Genomic DNA, 19198 nt, shown 5'->3' with positions numbered 1-19198 from the left:
ATAGCCAGAAACACAGCCTATGATCAAACAACTACAGTTAGTTATTCTAATTCTCAAAAACAGAAGCATTTTAATTCCATCTTATCTGCTCTCTGAGAATGCATTGTGCAATTTTGACAGCTGCAGTATGTATTATACTTCAAAGGAAACAGGATAACAGCTTGGGATGTCTTTTCTGATTGCACTCCATTGTGACCTCCCGCTGTACAGATAGCTATCCATGAAACTGGACTGACACCATATTTGCAAGCTGACCGTTCCTATTTCACAGAATATTTCTGGAGATTTTATGGTAGAAGACAACGAAAAATATAAACCTTCAACAGAATACTCAAGCTTTAGAAACACTCAAGGTTTATGATAAATTTCTCTTTCAGTTGGGAACAAAAAGCAGTATAATGAATGTTTCCAGTCTTAAATTGTTTCCATTGTCTCCAACTTTCCTCATAGACATTGAGGTCTTTAGGGTCTGTCCCCCATCTTTTGCTTGGGTCTGAAAATCCTAGTACTCCTGTTATAACATCAATAGCTAACAGTGTCTAAAGAGGTCACTTACTTTAAAACAGTTATAACAAAGCTCTCTGCAAAAACTTACCTCTCCAAAAGGCTGAAATGCTTATGTCTGAAGAAAAACAATCAGGACATTCAAATGTTGGCTAAGAAAATATAGGCAGGCCGATTGGAATAATGTTCCAATGAAAACCATGATAACGTTCCATGAAAACCAACAAGAAAATTGCATAATGACATTTACAGTATTTACCAGGAATTGTCCCTTATTAGCAAGAGCACTGTCACATAGCAAAGGTAACTAAGTGGTCTGTTTGGACGATGCTTAGAGGCTATTTACTCAGCATGAGGGCTTCTACCCAGACCGCCAGTGGCATCTGCAGGGGGTTTGCTGTGGTGGCTTTTCATCATGCACTAATAGTGCACGTCTGAAATCCCCACCCTGCTTTTTATGCTCAGAGAAGATGAGACAAACTCATTGCTGTAACAGGCCTTCCTTCTTCTCATTTAGGCACGTGGCATCACTGGCTTCTTGCATCCCCTTAGACAACGTGCTCTTTCCCTTCCCTCATTTCCCCCTCGCTCCTCCTGTCTTCCCTTCATCCTACCCAACACAGCTTGTATTTATCTCATCTGACACATCTTCACCTCCAGATTAAAAGCCTTCCTTCTTCTTCCTTCTCAACACAGCTGCCTGAATTATTCTTAAAATCACTATGAATTTAGGTCAGAAGTACCCTCTGGAAGCCTCCAACTCCACTGCCTGCTCAAAGTAGGGCCAACTTCAGGCCTCCAACCTGTCTTTTCTATTCCTTTTATATTTGCTTTTCTTTTTGCACCTCTTCTAGTTATTTGTGACTAGACACCCGAAGCAAAACCAGACTGAGATCATGGCACACAACATACGTGGCACTGAGATCAGCAGCTGGTCAGGAGCCTGTGATGCTGAGGCCTTGCCCTTCCCCGCCTCCACTTGGCTTCCTAAGTCATGAGGAAGTTTAGTCCTCAACAACTCTTACTACAAAAGACCACATAAGGGAATCTACAACCCCAGATACTCAGCCTGTGCACTGAAGAGCAACAGAACTGCCTCCACACCTTTCAAAACTAATGACGAGCATCTGCAACTCCATCCCAGAGGCTCCTAAAATGGCCAACCTGAAGAACAACTACTGACAACTTCAGGAACAGAAGGACTCAGTGTCAAATCCCAGAAACACTGCAGGGAAACCCTTACAGCAGTTCGAGGTGGAATATCAGCATGTCTCAAAGGCAGAATCGGATGGTTTCAGAGACTATGTGCTTCTCAGTCAAACCAGGAAGAGTTTATTTTGGAAATATAAATCTAAAATGCAGCTTGGGATTTGGGGCGTTTCTAAAAGAAATCTTTCACAGGTATTCAGATGTATTTCAATAAACCAGCTCTTAAAGATTTTTTTCAAGCATTTCTTCCTTTCAAAAGAGCACTGTTTAATAAGACATCAGTGAAAAATAAAAAACTGTATTATAAATCCAAGGTGATGCATACTCTAAAGAGAAAAACGACTTCCTTAGACATGCTTATAATCAGCTGAACACCATTATCGAACAGTTCTCCTTTAAACATTAATCATAATATTGTGCTTGTTTGCTTTCAGATTTTCCTTTCATGTTGGCTTTGTTCCCTTTTCCCTGTTAATTCCAAAAGATACAACAGAGACTCACAGCTACATAACAATAAATTAATTCTACATTAAGGATAACTGGATAATTACAAAATCTTCAGGTACCTTTTCCTCCTGGTTTAAGGCAGATGTAATCTATCTTCAAAAAAAAAAAGTCCCATTCTATCAAGAGAATGTGAAACCTGTAGAAAAACGTAGTTAGCAGAAATCACCTTGGGATGTACAAAACACCATCTTAACAATTCAAAGATAATGCTGCTTCTTACTTCATCACATGACATCAAATGAAAATCTTTTTAATTGTGTAATATTGACTCTTCCTCTAAATAGACTTTAGAAAGCCTTTATGACCATTTATTTTCCTGTGTTTCTTGGAAAGATAAATTTTTTTTTGAGTCATTACTACTTCAGGTACAGTCATTGTGATAATCTTTAAAGCTAATAAATGTTTCTGGAAAAAAAATATACTGGAAGATGTCCATTTTCCAAAGTGAATTATTGCTCCTCTGTTAGTTGGTAGCACTTTAGAAGATTCCTCCTTTAGTTCATTACAATGCTGGCTTTCTAATGATATTCACCTGCTTCAGGAGAAATAATCTGGCAATTAATGTTAGCTAATGGATACTTCAGAACTTTCCCTCCTGTTGGAATGCTGTATACATGTCCTCCAGATTACTGTCCCACTGATGTATTTAATAGAATGATGTACCTTTAAAATTTCACTATTACTGATTGCTACCCACTTTCTACAATGCACAGTGCACCCTGCTGCCTCACAATCCTTCCTATTCTGAGTCAGAAAAATTAGTTTTTAATATCATTCTTTGTCCTCATCTCAATTTCATATGTAATAGCAAAAAAAAAAAAGTAGGCAAAAATGGAGAAAAGCAAAAAGATTTTTTGTTATGCTCAACTCCCAAGACTCCCTTTATACAATATAAAAAACTGAAACGCGTGTTACTCTTGCTCTTTTTTATATCTATAGTTCATTTCATCAGACTTTCTTTCATGTATCCATAAAGTGATTCAAACAACAGAAATAGTCTGAGTAAATACAGAGTTGGTTTTCATTTTATCCCTGGAACAACTAGGCTTGCAGATACAAAATTTCAGTTATTACATTTAACAGACAGAGCTCTGGCCTTTCAAACATGCGAAGTTATATTAATCTCCAACAAATGGTACTTTGGCTCTCACTCAGGGTAAATCATTATGCAGTGCTACTTCAATAATAGCCTTAATTAAATCTGTTCTCTTTTTGTTCAGGTTGGAGACCACAGAAGGGCACAGTTGGCTGTCTGAGCCTTTTGGCTATGACCGTATTATCGGTCAGAGCATTGCACAAGCAAATATCAGTTTTTAATATGCCTTGCTAAGGTCATTCCTACCCACAGCACAGTAGCAAGAGGCAAAAAGAAACATAACCAAGGGTAAGATATGTATTTCTAGCTGGCCAAGTGAAAAACGCATTTTGTTGATGCACCACAGGAGAAACAGCAGCACTGGATTTTTCTGCTAAGCATAAATAACATCTTCTGTCTTAAAATGTGGTTCACAGAGCTACCACCAATCATGACCTTTTATATGGCCTGTCCTCTTTATAAGGAGTGCCAGCGTATCTTTGTAGACAAGATTTACTACACACAGGTTAAACTATACAATACATACCGAGTATAGATAGAATCATAGAGTCATCTAGGTTGGAAAAGACCTTCAGGAGCACCAAGTCCAACCACCAACCTGCCCTTCCAAGTGCCATCACTAAACGCCGGCCCCTAGTACCATGTCTACTCATCTCTTAAATACCTCCAGGGATGGGCACTCCACCATTTCCCTGGGCAACTCGTTCCAATGCTTGATCACCCTCTTTGTAAGGGAATTCTTCATAACATCCAATTTAAACCTTTCCTGTCATAACCTGAAACCGTTTCCTCATGTTTTATTGCTTGTCACCCAAGAAAAAGACACCCACCTCACTCCTCGCAACACAAACGTCTTTCAGGTAGTTGTAGAGAGCAATAAGGTCTTCCCTCAGCCTCCTCTTCTCCAGATTAAACAACCCCACTTCCCTCAGCCACTCCTTGTAAGTTCCTTCACCAGCTTCATTGCTCTTCTCCACACGTTTGAGCAACTCTATCCTTCCTGTAGATGGGGTATCTATATCTTGTAGGGAGGGAGTATGTATACTACGTACTCAAATCAGCTACACAAAATGGATCCTTCTCTGCTCATTAATGGGACCAATTCCATGGTTCACATTCAGTTATGGATCAGACAGCAACAACAACAACTGTGACAGGACAGATTTGGTTCTGCTCAATGACAATCCTCCCCAGCTGGGATTCAGTTCAAGACTCGGTGTAATTGGTATGGGTTAAACAGATCAAAAAAAAAACACACCACAACTCTGTCCCAAAGATTTTTTTCTTTGTCCACCTGAAGCAAACAGCCAAAATCATCAGTATTCCCACTTACAGGAGGGAATGACTTGCCCAACATCACACAGAGGATCTACAAAAGTAGAGCTCAACACTGATAAGCTGAGCTTGCTCTACTGCCTGCCTGCAAAAGATGATGGAGAAGAGATACTGCTGTCTCAGGCTCTTGAAAATTACAAGGATATGTCACACTCCATGTGACCCTACATGGACGGAAAGGAATTCATTATCCTTGGGGAATAAGAACTGTATAAGGAGGACTAAGCAAGCTAGTCAGAAAGAAGATAAATACGCTTTTATGGAGGTTACTGGAATAGATACTCCCCCCACTCTCCAAGTATGCTGCAGAGCTCAGTAGGAAAGCTGATTTATCCTGTGAGTGCGCAGCAGTTGCTCCCTGCTAGAGCTGCTGTTTAAGTTTAATTGGAATACATAGTGCTTTTGTAACATTTATATCATAGGGAACATTTAAGAATAGCAGAAAGAGCCTTTCAGTTTGACACACGCTTCTGTTGTGATCCTGATCACTGAACCCAAGCGGAAATATGGGCCACAGAATGATTTCTGGGCGGCCGTTTCAGTCGGTAATTCCAGAGGCAGAAGCGGCTGCTTGCAGAGGAAAAGAAAAATGGGCCAAGAGCGGCTAACGCCGGGGACTGGCAATGGGATATGGAGCCTTTCAGCTCGAGGTCACTGCTTGGATTACAGCACAGGGCTGTAGTAACCAAGAAGTTATTACCATCAAATGGAGGTTCAGTTGGCTAAGACAAATCATTTAAATGGCTTCAGCTTCCTACAGGCGCATGTGGCAGAGAAAGCACTATTAAAATTAGTGAAACTGCATAGTCAGTGATATGGAAGTCTTTGGGACTTCTTTCTACATTGCCAGAAACGGAATGGTGACAATGAAAAATCCTGTAATGCTTCATTGAAGCAGCACAACAGTGGCTGCCCTTCTGCTCCCATTCAGAACATCACACAGAAAATTAAAAGCATTATATTATAACAAGAAGAATCAAAAATATGCATTTTTTGTTTACCATTTTGAACAAATCATCGCAGGAAGAATTACTTGGCTACAGCTATTTTGTAAAAACTTAGGCACCCTTTCTATTTAACGATACCACTTTCTGTGGCTAACATGAAGCCCAGTAAAGCGACTCTACCGTGGCTTATACGCGACAGAGCAGCCTCCCTCAGAATCCACATACGGCATTAAAATGCAGCTAACCACATTCTGTTATCAGGGCATTTGGGAAAGCCAATGTCAAGACTGAATTCATGTAGAGCCATTCCTGTTGCATTTTATTCCAGCTAATATTCCTGATTTTATCAATCACATTATATAGGTCCAAGTGTTACTGCAGAGGCCACGGAGTTATTCAGAGTTTAAGAGTTAGAGAGATGTGTTTGTTAAACAAATTTGTGCTGTTCCATTGTGAAAATTCGGTGTTCAATAGGTCTCATCACATCTTGTTTGCTGGTATGCCTGGGCCAGTTTAATAGCATGTTCAGCTGTAGAACAAAACATGCAAGGGCAAAAGTTCAAGAGTCTCGATCAGTCTTTCTGCTCTGCAGGTATGTGTACAGACTGCAGTTAGAAGATGCGTATCCACACACTCACTGGAGTTCTTTATTGATGCAAAGCAGTTTCTACATATTTAAAACAGCTCTGAATAGTACTCAGAGCATTATGCGATTTAAAGCCTCATGAGCATCCAAATGCAAGATCTTTTTAAAGAAGAATTGCTGAAAATATTTACAAGATGCAAAAAGATTGTTTAAAAGCTGGCAATATACGACAATAAAAATGCAATATTCACTGTGAAACTTAACGTGCTTCCCACTACAACAATGGTAATGGTATGTTAACATGGACAGTGAGAATATAATTCAGGGATATGACAGATACCTGAATCTGTAGCAAAGTCACTCCAGGATGCATCCATTTAGGTGCATCCACAAAAGCAAATAAATTCCATTCTTATTTAAGAATAAGATAGATTATAAAAGAGCCAACCTCTAGTGAAGTCTATGAATGGAAGTCCTGAGGTTTCTTTCTAGAAAATATAGAACTATTAAAGCAAGCTGGGCTTTTGTAAAAGTTAGGCTTCACAATTCTGCCTTTTGATCATGTTGCAATAAATGGCCCATTTATTTGAACATTTGGTTTCTTTTTGACATGTTAGTTAGGTGCACAATGTAGTTTGACCTATAATTCTCAGCTCAGAGGCCAAGCATCTCTCTTATAATCAGTATTCTTCACATTTAGGTACATCTGTAGAAGTGTAGCTGTGTGAGCCAATTTTAAGCACTGTAGATAAAAATCCAGTCCCAATGAAGCAAGTGAAGAGACTTTAGCAAAACAGGTATTGTACCATGTATTATGTGATTATATTCCTGTAAATGAGGAAGAAATGAAAAGGATCTCAATGAAGTATAAGAGCAATTAAGTTAATTCCTATCCTGTGTTTTAAGGGAATGTTATCCTTCCCCAAATCCTCTTGTAGGTTTCTATAACAGTGATACTTGTTCTGTACTGTTTTGAAGGATGACTAAAAATATACAGGAAATTGCTGACTTGGATACAGAAGAGAGACTAAAGACCATGACTGAAGTGGAGGCTTTTCTTTAAAAATCTGCGCTGATTTATACGACTATCCAGTAGATCCATTGGTTGTCCTTTTACTTTCCAGATGTGAGAGGCTACCACAAAGAAAGTATGGGAAAGAATGGCCTTAGCACTCAGAACTGAAAAAAGCCGTGGCAGTCCATCACATCATACTTCCCATGAGGCCTAACAGTCGAGTTGAAAAGCAACTCAGCTTGATAACAGAGTTAGCTGGTAACTCACCAGCCAGTCTCAAGGATGCAGACTCCTGCTAACCTGTCTCCTACAGAAACCTGCCACACTGTGCAGCACAATAGCCACGTTGCAAAGAAGCTGCAGAGCAATAACTCGACTTCCACTGTTGCCAGTGCCACCTCAGGATAGGATCCAAATCTGTGGTGCTCCAGCTGAGCCTGGAGCATGCGGCTCCCAGAAACAGACAGTATGTAGGCAGGGATGATAGGAAAGCGACAAAGTTCTTTCAAAATGGAATTTAAATAACCTGGGGGACAAAGGAAATCTTTAGTAAGGCAAAATACGGTTGAAGGGGAGTAACTGCTTTAGGCACATCTCAGCCTCTCGTGTTGCAAGGTCCCACAGGCATCCACAGGCAGCTGACACTCATTGCAGCTTCATCATCCATCAGGGAAACCAGCTGAGCTTCTTGCTTGGGAAACAACTGGCTCAAGGGTTGCCTTACCTCCTGCCATTGCAGGGCTTCCCAAACCTGCACCGAGGCTGCAATCACTTAGAATTCAATTGAAAGACTTGGCAGGAAGAAAGAGTTCAGACATCCACTCTTTAACACCTATCTTGCGTTTGCCTAAAACAGTGGTACCCTGCAAACCTCTGAAAAAAAATAATGTTAAAATCTTTTTCTTGTGGGAAATGTTAAAGATGATGATAAAAACTTCCTGTGACTCTTGTCCTGACAAGCTCAGGTACCTCCTGATTTCCTTAATTGCAAGAATAAATCCAGTTACCTCATACACAAGAGGAATCTTTTCCATTTCCATGTCATTCTTTCCACTCTGTAGCATTTACACTAAGAACCTTTTTATTCTTTTTTCTCTATGTGCGTTATCCACTAAATATTTTTCTGGACACCGGTGGTACTTGCAGAATTAAGTACTTAGTATTAAACACACTGGGTATTCATCTTATACCAAACACTCCCTCTGTGGAAGAGAGCTGGCACACGTCCGTAACGCTGCAAGGTAATGATTTTGCAGGCATTGACCCAAAAGTAGATTGTCCATTAGCTCACACACATGTTCTGCCATTAATTACGTTAGCACAGTCAAATAACATGATCACTGTATTCCTCACTAATGCTGCCACAAGGCACGCAGCTGATGCATGGATGTTAGCTATGTGGATACAGAAGTGTTTGTAACATCCGTAAGTTCTGGAGGAGTAGGAGAAGGGAGAGTTATGATCCTTTTATGCAAACTAAGCACTGAAAGGAACGATATCAAGAGATGAGAAATACCGAGGTTATAAGAAACTAATGATGTGTGAAACTGCATCTTTTTGCTCTCTGAGTCACCCTGCAAGTCAGGGGTATCAAGCAAAGGTCAGGAAAGTAAGGTTTGGAAAGCAACAAAAATGTAGCAGTTAGAAAATCCAAAGCATCACTAAAAATGTCACTATTGTGACTTGGTTAAAACCACACACTTAAGCATCTCACCCGAAGTGTAACACCTGAGCACCGGTCTCCTTTAATCTATAGTTTGCTGTCTGGACCTAAGCAAGCCATAACTTTAAGTTCTTTTCTTGTCAATAGGTAAAATACCCCAAAAGCAAGAGAGCCGTGCACATTGATTGGAAGTCTCCCAGCTGTTTTAGTATTTCCCACTTTATACTCACTGGCCACACATTCCATGTGCAGCAAAAGTGTCAAAACTATGTACTTGTATCAAAATTCTCCATACATTTTACACTCTGGGAAAACAGCCATCATTTTCTGAGGTACAGAAGCCTAATTTTACAGAGCAAAAGGCTTTTTAGTGCAGTCCGTGTATGTGGTCTGATCCTGGCACTCCACTGACTGAATACAACAAGCGTGGTCCTGAATTAGGCCTTCCCTGCCTGACACAAGAGGAAACATTTGGCAGTCTGCTGCAGTCTGCCAAATTCCAGAAATAGTTAAGAATTTACTGTGCATAATCTGTCTCATCACATCAGAAAAAATCTTAATTTTTCCTCAGGTTACTTCACAGCACTCGCGCTATCACAGCAATATTTGCCTCTGTAGTTGCCTCAGCACAGCTGATCAGTTCTGTGGAACTCCAAGGCAAGCGTCAGCTGGGAGCACCAAATATGCCTACAACATGTAGGAGTTTACCGGGTGTTAATGAGAGTTACGATCGTATCGGTAGCCTTACTACCTTCTTCTCCATGAAATTCTACAGAGTAAAGCTCAGAAAGAAGGGGGGAAAAAAAGAGGAAAAGAACAAGACCCTGGTGCAAGTGGATTCATTATTTCCATTTTCAGGCAAGCACCTTCCTGCATTCTCCAGGGCTCCAGACAGCAAACAAACAATAGCTGATGCTAAGTTTCTCATAAAAGCACAATCAATAATTGAAGTATAACTGTGATACAGTTTACATGGGTTTGAGTTTCAAGCTTGGTAATTACTTTAGATCACCGATCAACAACCGTTCACCATTTGCAGGATTTCTTATGTGGTCAGCACGGCACGATTCCTTCCTCTCAAAAGATCAGACTTTTCTCAAAAAACATTGTCAGCTTTACAATAATGCATGCCTTAATTTTATCCTATAGTAACAGGAAGAAAAAAGAGGCTGTAGGTCAGATGAAGTACAGGCAGGCGCCTTGGATTTTCCCCTGCTAGATACCTAATATAAGAAATAGTAGCCTGGCTGTACCTAGAGTCCCTTTCAAACAATTAAGTATTTATAGTTTCATCTCCTTGCCAGTTTTATACTGCATACTGAAGGAGGCAAACTCTTAATCTGATAGAAAGTCCTATTGTTTTGAAAAAATACAATCTCTATGGCATCTGCGCAGCCTTTAGAAATACCATTTATTTACCTCTTGAGTTCTGCTTAACATGTACTTGGGACTGGAAGATATTTAAATGCTATCTTTCAAGTGTAACATTCTTCTCACTATTATAAAAAATGTAGATTTTTGTGCGTTATCAGAAAATGAAAGAAGGTCATGACATTCTAGTGGGCTTTTTCATGGTTTATGAAACCTTCATTAAACTTTTAGAAGACAAGACCTTGAGTGGCTTGGGAGAAAGCAAAAAACCTCAGAGTGCTTCTGGGGAACTTCACCTGTAATTTATTCACTTTGAATGCTTTTTATGGTACAGCTCAAGACAGATGCATGACATGATTCTAACATCCACAAACCTGAGGCATGAAGTAATTGAATCCATAACCAGAAGCTGGTAAATGGGTAGTCTTATGAGTTATTCTGTAAGTGTTACATGGAGAACAGCTTGCTTCACAATCATTATTTTGCTGTAGTGCTGAAATCACGTAATGAGGACTTCATGCTGTTAGGATCCTAACCCTTGATTGTTAGAACATTTCAGTCATATTAAAAAAAGATGATGTATTGCAAGCAGAAAGGGAGAAAAAATAGTAATTGGAAGCTCAGCAGTGGGTTAAAGCCACAATTTATTTACCATTTCCTTCACATTAGATGAAACATTAATAGGATTATTAATAAAGATTTCGTGTTGGCTTTGTCACATATCAGTAATGTATAAAACTATTTTGTTCCCAAAAGCATGTTAGTATACTTTTCTTAAGGCTACAGAGAAGTCTTATCTATTCTAATGTTACTGAAAAATAGTAATTGTGTACTTGGTCAAATTAGAACATGACCTTTAAAGTAAAGAGGCAAAAACCAATACATCCAATGATATTGATTTCTCAGTTACAAGAGGTGAATTCATTAAAGGAACTGAATTACAAATTAAAATTCAGCACTGATTTTATTAAAAATAAGGTACTGATGAAAAGTGATTCTCTTTACAAGATGCTTTGCTAATTTCCATTGGAATTGCTATCACCATTGCAGTCATTAGAATCAGGTTTTCTGGGATCTATTTTTGGTCACGTAGTTAAAATTCAGGATTGCTTCAGGCTTTTTATTGTTACTTTCTCCTTTAATTGAGCTCATTTTTTTGGTCTATGACGCTAGGAAAAAAACCTTTGCTCCCTTAGTTGCTCTGATGCCCAGGACAACCTCAGAACTCGGAAGGGGAAAGAAGCGTAGAGAGGTAGCTTGACCAAAGACTTTGACCTCTGCAAATGTGAACATATTTTGTTGTATAAAACAGTATTTCTTAACAGCTCACTTATGCATTGTTTGCCTGTTAGACTTTAAAAGGAAATTCACAGTTTCAGAATAAAAAACAACAAAAATATTCTTCTTTAAAGTATCTCAAGTGAAATGAGTCAAATAGATTCAGGCTTCTGCTGTAGCAATTTCTCAAAACAGATCCTATGTGGCTTTTTAGTTTGAAATTCCTTAAGCGATTTTTTTTTTTAATAGAAAGAACATTTTAACAGTTTGCAGATTAGCAGAATGACAAATTTAAAGAAATCAAACGTATATGACATAATTAAGCAAGTATAAAAATCCTATAATTTTTTAGCTATTTCCAGTTCATTTACTTGAAGGACAAATGTACTCTGGAAGTGATTTTGCTTTATATATTAAAAAGTAACAAATGTTTTTATATAAATATAATAGAACAAGTGATATATCTTAGGTCAGTTTTAGAACACTAACTTTTGAACATGAACCCAGCTGCTGCAGATAATGATTAGATGAACAGGCACAAAACAATAAACAGGAAGACTTCTGATCTCAGGTTAGGGATGAGAAGGAAGCAGCTTGCTTTGAAATAATTATTTTACTGCAGAGCAGAAACGGCATAATAAGAACTTCACGCTGCCAGAAGCTGTAACCCTTGATTGCTGGAATACAGCTGTCACATTAAAAATGACACACTGCCAGGAGATTGGCATAGCTGCAGTAATCGTAGACCTCACATCTGTGCTACGCTTGCCCAATTAGGGAGATCCTTAGTGCAAGTCTAAGCCAAGGTTAATGAAATTATTTCATGTTTTATTGTAGTAGAGCTGTTAAAAAATACATGGAAAAGTAGATTAAAACTTATTTTGATTAACAGTGGTAAAAACTGAAAACCCAGAGGCTCTTACTCTAAAAAAAAAAATCTTTACAAAACCACTGCACAGAACCACAAATGTTGTAATGAAATTGTTCAATTTTAACTGAATACTTTAAAGATAAATGCTTAAACCAAACCAAATAAAACCATTTTCAATACATTCCTGATTTAGGATAATTAAAAACCTCTTAAAGGTAGAGCACATTTCTGCAAGAAATTCCACATTTCTATATGAAAACCTACTCCTGCATGCATGAGCCATGCAGCCTTTGGTGCACTTCAGCTCTTTACTCCACCTCCAAGTGCAACGAGCATTAGTGATAATTGCATACCTGGAACTGCAGACTGCCAATGGAAAGAACAACTGGCCTGAGACTGAGCTATACTTTTTCAAAAGAAAACTAAACCAAGTCTTTTCATGGCTGATAAGGCAGTGCTTCTGCAAGGAGACAGCATGTAGAAACTTACTTGTAATCATCCACATTTCAGAAAGAGGGGAAAAATCTACTGAAGATTCATAGACAAATATTTCATTACTGTGAATATCTTCATTACCGTGATTATATTAATTATTTGGCTATGCTTCTTTTTCAGTCTTGAAACCAGGGCAAGCTTTAGCTCTGGAAATAAATGCCTTATTGTCAAAGCTTGGCCAGGAAAATGCTGAAGTTCCTAACTCTCAAGACTTGAGGGGGCTCTCTTTCAAGGTGAGAAGAAACCCCACCAAATAACATTTGGTAATAGGAAAAAGGGAACAGTTGTACGCAGTTTTCAGGCTGAATTCAGCAGAGAAGTCAAAGTAACCAGCAATAATGGCAGTGCAAATAAAGACTTGCATTGGTCCACAAAGAAAGCAGTGTGCTGTTCCGGAGTCACATTGCTGTGCCTGGGCAGGCCCGCGAGGAAAGGAAAACTAACCAGACACTCCAACACACAGCAGGCTGTGGGGGCCATTGGTTGCCTTTTTGTTTGGCTTTGTTTTTAAGCTCTGTATCAACAATTTGGAAGAGATGAGGAAGACGTGGAAGCCTCCCTAGAACCACTACTTTGGTTTTACCAGGAGCCCTGAGTAAAGGCAGCATGGCTTGCACTAGCATGGACTCCAGCCTGCTGGAGTAAACGACTAGAGGGGAAGAGAGTGAAAAAAGGGTAATGCATCTCATGTTACCTATCTTGAACAATGAAAAATCATGAATCAGCCTCAAAAGTACCATCATTTTAGCTTAATAAGTTTAAACCTTAAAATAGCAAGTAGTTAATTGCAAAGTAGTTACTTTGCCATGTCTTTAGGTCCTGTTCTCCTGGCAACCAACTTCAGCACACACATTGACAGCAGCTAAAAGAGAGAAAAATCACCTCATAAAAGCATGAATAAAAATACTCCCCTTCCCAGAGTCTTCCAAGAGGAAAAGGGAGAGATAATACTGCAAATATCCCATACTTGTGTGGCAAAAGATCCATTTACCAAATGTCCTGCTGTGAGAAACAATGGGGGGATTTAAATGGGTCACCAATTACAATTCCAGAAACCCACAGGAGCTTACGGGACTTCACTGAGCACTGGGTTACACACCTCTGCACCTGGGGGAACAGAGTTCAGAGACAGGTGCCACAGAATTGCCTGAAGAAATGAAGACACATCTTTTGCATTCTGGCATTTGGCCAGACTGAGCAAAAAATTTGAGGAAACAGCTAATTGATATGGTTTTCATAAGTATAAACTAGAGATAGAAAACAGCTTTCTCAGTCAAAAATTACCTTTTTAATGGTAGCAGGCAAGAGGAAGGTTATTAGTCTACACTTAGGATGAAGCCTTCAAATTATCTAGCCAAATATTTTTGTGTGCATACTTGTCTAGAGTGACTTAGCACTACATGCAAAGGATTTCAAGCTCCCTCATGCTCATTTCTCCCTCTGTCCCACTAGAATTTGTTAATAACCTAGATAAGCAGTGAATAAATTAAACACCATGAACACCACTACCACTTATCAAAATGAATGAAGAATTTCTGTAGTACTTGTACTGTTATAACGTGAGCATACTAACACAGCACGACAAAAGCAGCTGCAGTATAACTGGCTGGAGCTACATTAATTTTCAAATAATTTGTACTTGAACCATTATCTAGTATAAAAAAAAAGTTTCACTGATGTAATGAAACCCACCACAACTGTGAATCTAGTCATTACGATTCTAATGGATACGAAACCATTTCTACCAGTACGGACTTGGCTCACAGCAGGTTCATAGTTGCACGCTCCATTAAATACATACACTTACAAAATCCAATTGCTGGAAAGAGATTTTTAATATTTTCTCTTTTAAATTGCTCAACCTCTTACATCAAATTGTGTCATGTATTGCCAAATAAGAATAGTGTTACCAGTCTATCTGATAGCCTGCTGTAAACAAGCAGTGCCAGGCACAGAATGCAAAGATGCTGGCACCTTGCTGCTGAGATGCCTGCAGCTATTTGTGGGGCAGGCTGTCAGTCATGAGAATTTGTTAAACAACTCTTTAAAATGTGACAAGGAAGATTAACGTTAAACTCTGTGTAACAGATACTGTTTTCTTCAATTTATATTCCCATTACTTTATTTTTCCCACATTAAGGGTAGACAAGGCTATCTGGCCAGCAAGGATTAATGAGAATAGAGGAAAAAGATGCATTTCCAATATTTTGTTATTATGCCCTACCAAAGAATTTAATAAGTTGAATTTTCCTATTAATGCAATTGAAAATTTAATGAGCTTAATTTACGACTTCACTAGGCTTGAATTATAAAACAATAATACAAGCTGCACTCTAATTGCCTGAGTGTGTCTGAAGATGACAGGGTGTTTAGGCTTTCACTTTAGCATCTGATCTAAATATATTAACAAATAGCACAAAATCTTTGCAGTCATTCAAAGAAATAGGACAGAATTAATTATTTTTCTGTGACAAAGCCACACTATTAAAGCATTATCCTATCCATATCATTGTGGAGGATCTCCAAGTTCCTTGCTTAATATTAATAAAGTTTTGTGGTACCCTTGAGAGGCTGTTAAGAAAGATTATTCCCTCTGAACCAATAACCAGAAACGAGATCGAGCTGGTAGTATCACAAAAATTTAGGGTCTATGCCAGGTGTTGGAAGGTACTGAATGCACTCAGCTCTTTTAAATGTGCCTGGAGCTGTAGACGTGTATTATGTCAGATCAAAGAGCGGGCTCCATTTTCTGATCTGTGATACCGCAGCCTTTTTCTTGAAAGACTCCCCCATTTGTTTCAAAGCTTACTGGTGCTACACCGTTACCAAAAGGTCCTGATCTGCTATGGGTCAGCAAAGGCACTACAGCTGGGATCCCCTGTAGTCTGACGCTGGGCAGCTTCATACAGCATCTTTAGTTCTAACTGATCAGCACTGCATAACAAGAGCACAATGCAACAGCTGGGTTCTGCTTGTTCACGCCAGAAGTTCTCATCGGTGCAGATCCTCGCTACAGCAGGCCTGTTTTCCGTATGAAATTCAGATTTTGAATTTATCTGCACTTACCCCAAATAAAAGTTTTTATATCAGACAAAATCTGGAAAATTTCAGGAGTTCTAATATTCATTCTGAACGTCATTTTTGTTTCAACAGTTCTCTGCTGTTTCATGACAGTTTAATAGCAGCATTAGCTACAGAATTGTGATGTTACATAGGGGCTGACGTTCTCTTTTCATTTCTAAAAATCATTGTTAGTAATCAGTACTTCTGTACTGTTTTCTTACAGAGAGGTGTGTCACCCTTTTTTCAATCTATGGGCTATGTTACTTGACTTCAAAAAAGCAGCACATTCATTGCAGATGATCTCAACAACATCAGGTAGCTCCTACTTGAGACAAGGCATTGGGTTTTTGGTTATTGTTTAAGAGGGTAACTTCACAGACGCACTCGGAGTTCAGGGATGGAGAGGAAAAGAATGAAGAGAAGGAAGCCATTTATACGCATTAGTATTCAAACTGGCTTTCTCCAAGCCTCCTCCTCCCTCTAAAGAAAACACATAGGGAAGCACACGAACACAAGTAGCTGCAGGGTCTAGCAGCGCCATTTATCACTGCCAAGATTCATCAGCGATACGGGATTACAAGAGGGAACAACTTAAAGGTTAAGGATTTATCTAGAACATCTGAAACAGATACTAAACTGAGATTTATAGCAAAGTGCTTGATGAAAATTAATGTTTACTGTCTAAGCTATTGTTACACTGGAAACAAAGGAACTCGTTCCTTTGCCAGGAGCCACCAGTTACTTCTTCTGCTGGTTACCAGTACTTAAGAACAGGTAGATATGTTGAAGGTTTTGCATTTTGACTTTATGAGACAGAAAATCTGAGGAGAAAAGAAAGTTGCACCTACCCCAGTACGTTCACCTGAGTGGAACACTAAGCACAGGGGCGAAGGGTTTGGAGATGCCTATGAGAGACAGGCTTTAAGTGTCTGAATGTGGTTCACGGACTACCGAGACCAAGACCCTAGGAGCAATAAAGGCTTTTATAAAAGCTAATAAAGCTAGCTTTATTGGTTTTGTAGAGCCATCATCAGCATTTTCCTTTCAATATCTATCTAATGACATGCTTTTAAAAAGAGTTATAGGCTTGTAAAGATCAATGAAAAAATAACGGCCCGGGAGCAGAGGCATTACAAGCCTGCCATCCCCACGTTTCTGCTGCTACACAGCTTCACTGTGGTCGGATGGGAGACGGGGCACAACAGCACTGGGCAGGCTGCCTTGCAGGAAGCAAGCCACGTAAGCCAGGCAAGTTTTTAGCCTCACCACATAACCCAGTTAGGAGTCGCATGTAGTTCTACAAGAATACATTCTTTTTATGATTATACCAGAAAAATAAATGCTTTCATGTACGCTAAAAATAGCAGCTTCAGCTATAAAAAGAGAAGAAAAATTGCAGATTTCCACATTATGCTCTTTGCAGGAAGTGTACTTTACCCATCCCTCAATTTGGACGATGAAAGTCAGCTAGAACATTTTCTGCCCTTATTAGATTATGTTTAGCAAGATTTAGGTTCTTAGTGCTGTAACTTACAGTCTTAGACACTACACAGATTTTTATTTAATTTAAAAAATTCAATTGGAATTAAATCAGCGTTATTCTTATAAAAATAATGGCTACAGTAGGTTTGTTATTACCTCTATTTCAACAAAATATTTATCCTTAGAAAAAGGGAATTTTCATTAAGTAGTTTTGAACTAGTAGCAGTTTTTTACATGTCAAATACCTAAATGTTTGTTTGGATTAAAGGAAACATTAAATACAGGTAAGTATTATTAAAACTAGCTGAAAAAAAAAACCTGATTTTTTCGCTTGCCTCAGGGTTTATGCATTACTTTAGTATTAAGTAATTATCTAATTCAATAACAAAAGAATTAGGGTTTCTCAACCCCTGTATAGTCTTGAAGACAAGAGAAATCCCTATCAGGATTTCTAGTTGGGTTAACATTTATTCTCTATACAAAGCTACATGCAAATAAGGGAAGGTGGGAAACATTCAAAACATTACAAATCCTAATAGGAACTTCTTTGAGACATTTGCATATATTCATTTTAGTTATTGTGATGCCTTTAGGGTGTAGATAGAGAAGAACCTGAGAATAAGCAGGAGACAGCAGGAAAAACTGATGCACAGCAATAAATCAGACTATTTCTTTTTAGAAGACTTGGAGTATGTTTTAAGGAGAGAAACTAAAGCAGCTAGTTTTAGATCTCTGTAGCCTTAATATAATACAAAGTTCTCCTGTGTTCTCTTACAAAGGTGAAAATATTACTAAAGGTAACCAAAGCAGGCTTAAACAACCTTGGCTATGCAGATTTTCAGAATATGACCAGAATCTAGTGTTTTAAAAACTGTTAAAGCCTCGTGATTTAATAACCTCAGAACATATCTCCATCTGCATTAGTCTGAAGCATTCTACAGAACCAAATAAAGTTACAAACACCCACCCTAAAAATCATGCAAGTGGCTCACATATACACAAATTAACTTTTGTAAGGAGCTTTTGTTTTCATTTTCTACATTGGTTAGTACACAGTGACTTTAGGCCAGAGAGGCTGTGAAGCCAAAATACTGACTAGTAACATTTAAAAAAAAAAAAAAAAAAGCTTATATCAGAGGTTCTGATTCTAAGCTTTTCAATTGATATTGCTTCTCCATAAAAATAAAGAATTCAATGAATCATTCAGTCTTTGTGAGTTCCCCAAGCTAACACACCAGCATGAAGCTGGAATGGCTGGTAGATGGAAAAATATTTCAGTATATTGGCAAGAAACAAGCTTGCTAAAGACCACATTGCTTATCTTTCCCACCGTGTATTTCTGTTGTTAGAAATGTAGTTTGAAAGCTCTGTCTGAAGAGTCTGACAGTCACCAAGGAAATCACTCCTATTGCTTCCTCCAGCACTTGCTGTCAGTTGGGCAATTACCACCTTCCTGAAAGGGGGAAAAGGGAAGTGATGTAAACAGGCTGAAGCCCCATTTGCTTATGAGAAAAACTGAGCTATGGGTTCAAATTTCAGAGATAAAGGGAGATGATTTTAATGATTTCTTCACATATTCTTCTAGAAGATCAATACTGCAGTGAAGGTATGATTTTTTTCACAAGTTCCTCTGAAATCAGCATGAGAGGTCTCAAGAATATACTCTGAAGAATTTTGTGCAAACAAACCAAATGTGCAAGCAGTTATGTGAAGGTATTCAAAGCGATACATTTTCTCCAAGTTAATGGAATCTTTGTCCTGTAGAGCAGAACTTCA

At 38.7% G+C, this 19198-nt stretch overlaps 2 protein-coding genes across 18 annotated transcripts in view; one reads left to right on the top strand and one right to left on the bottom strand.

Annotated features, from left to right (window-relative positions):
- LOC308176684 (uncharacterized protein) overlaps positions 1 to 19198 on the bottom strand; it is a 182640-nt gene that overhangs the window by 119609 nt on the left and 43833 nt on the right. The window contains exon 4 of one of the 14 annotated variants that reach the window (XR_013938481.1): positions 1360 to 2356. The exons of 10 other annotated variants lie outside the window; for them this stretch is intronic. The gene's annotated coding sequence lies outside the window, so the exon portion shown is untranslated. 3 more of the 14 variants (XR_013938482.1, XR_013938483.1, XR_013938484.1) reach the window with 3 other exon arrangements.
- The window catches only part of CHST8 (carbohydrate sulfotransferase 8), a 131593-nt gene that overhangs the window by 97258 nt on the left and 15137 nt on the right, over positions 1 to 19198 (top strand). Inside the window, exon 2 of one of the 4 annotated variants that reach the window (XM_080552760.1) lies at positions 12998 to 13110. The exons of 2 other annotated variants lie outside the window; for them this stretch is intronic. The gene's annotated coding sequence lies outside the window, so the exon portion shown is untranslated. Of the gene's footprint in view, positions 1 to 4651; positions 6982 to 12997; positions 13111 to 19198 lie in introns of all 4 variants that reach the window. One more of the 4 variants, XM_080552761.1, reaches the window with a different exon arrangement.

This window comes from Anser brachyrhynchus (genome assembly GCF_964034855.1).
Source record: "Anser brachyrhynchus genome assembly, chromosome: 12".
In the NCBI taxonomy this organism is placed as follows: Eukaryota; Metazoa; Chordata; class Aves; order Anseriformes; family Anatidae; genus Anser; species Anser brachyrhynchus.
This window is presented reverse-complemented; position numbering and strand designations above follow the sequence as displayed.